The following is a 1,793-nucleotide window of genomic DNA, read 5'->3' as shown; positions in this document are numbered from 1 at the left end:
CATGGGGTCACTGGGTTTTTTGGGTATTTCAACATCAGAAATTCTCACCCTGGTGACCCAGCTGAGGTGGATCAGAACCCAGCTTGCGTCCCAGCAGCAACTGTCCACAAATCAGCTCTTTTTCTCCACCTTATGGTCTTTTCTGCGACTTTACATACAGACTAAATAGTCCTCTTCTCAGCTAGTGCTGTTAGGCCTAGATGGTTGAGGACTTGGCAGAGTGAAAGCTCTTTAGTACCTACAGTATACAGCCAACCTCTATTCACAGTGAGTCTTTTCCCTTTCCTAACACTTCTCTACTAGTCCTTCTGACTTTTTTGTCTCTTCCATTCGCTCTCCCCAGGGAACTCTGAGCTGAAGCACAATCAGCTGTTTTGTTGCCTCTGAAATGTTAATTATATCTGTCTGGTATATCTGTTGTGACAATATGCTGCAGCAAACTCAACTGCTTCCCTGTGTCGACAGTCAAAAGATGAGTGAAGGAGGCCTGAACTTGTCCTTTGCAGTTGGCAGGTTCCTCCCCAGCTTTGATAAAGCATTTTTTTTAACTTTGGGGCAAGATGGATGGCCACCAAAGATGATTGCATTGCAAATGCTTTCTGCCACAGCCTTTAGTACTGTAAACGATAGCACCCTTCTGCAAGAGCCTTTGGACAGCTCAATATGTGTTGTAATGCCCAAAACAGCTGCCACAATTAGCAAGAATCGGCCACTCTTTCTGGGGTAGCTTGGTTTTCTAAAGACCCCTGGTAAAGACTTTCAGAGATGTTTTTCCGTACCCAAATGGCTGCAACAATTAGCAGGAATCGGTCACTCTTTCCGGGGTAGCTTGGTTTTCTAAAGACCCCTGGATAGGACATCCTGGGCCTTTCTTCCATGCCCAAGTTGGGCGCCACAATTAGCAGGAATCGGTCACTCTCTCTGGGCCAGCTTGGTTTTCTAAAAACCAGTGGATAAGACTTCCAGGGCCTTTTCTACCATACCCAAAGTGGCCGCCGCAATAAGCGGGAATTGGTCTCTCCTTCTGGGGCAGCTTGGTTTTCTAAAGACCCCTGGCTAGGACTCCAATGACCTTTCTTCCATACCCAAAATGGCCACCACAATTAACAGGAATCGGTCACTCTTTTTAGGGCAGCTTTGTTTTCTAAAGACCACTGGATAAGACTTCACAGCCCCCACAATTTGCAGGAAATCAGTCACAGATCCCATTCCAGAGCATAAAACATTTAGGTTAGCTGGGCTTGGTAGGCTGGGCTTGGTATGGAATCGTATACAGCCTAGATGAGTAATCTGACATGGAAACTGGAAAATTGCAGGAAATTTGCCTGCATGATGTTTGTCCAGCTGATCTGTAGGATACTCTCCCACTTTGTCCATGCCTCCTGCTGCCTCAGTCTCATTGTCCTGCCTACTGGCTCTTTCTCTATGACAGCTTGAACCTCTTCCTGGATTAGCAAGTGTTTTAAATCATAAAATAGCTCGTAAAGGTTTGAGATAAGTGAAGGGTAAGTAAATGATGACAGAATTTTCAATTTTAGGTGAACTATCCCTTTAAAATAAACCGTATACTGTATCTAGCTGGTTGTTTTCAAAGAGTAATGCTTGATAGGCATATCAGCAGGTTGATATCTGATAATAACATACCTTAGATTGTTGCAATCAAGTATGAGAGCTGTAAAATAATATGTTATAATAAAGAGAAAGAATAATCGATAAATAAAAAATAATGCTTTGCTTGCTGCTACTTTTAAATAAAACAATTATATAATTATACAGTATTAAGATATACAATG

Source organism: Danio rerio, chromosome 4 (genome assembly GCF_052040795.2).
Source record: "Danio rerio strain M-AB ecotype USA chromosome 4, GRCz13ab, whole genome shotgun sequence".
NCBI classification, from domain to species: Eukaryota; Metazoa; Chordata; class Actinopteri; order Cypriniformes; family Danionidae; genus Danio; species Danio rerio.
This window is presented reverse-complemented; position numbering follows the sequence as displayed.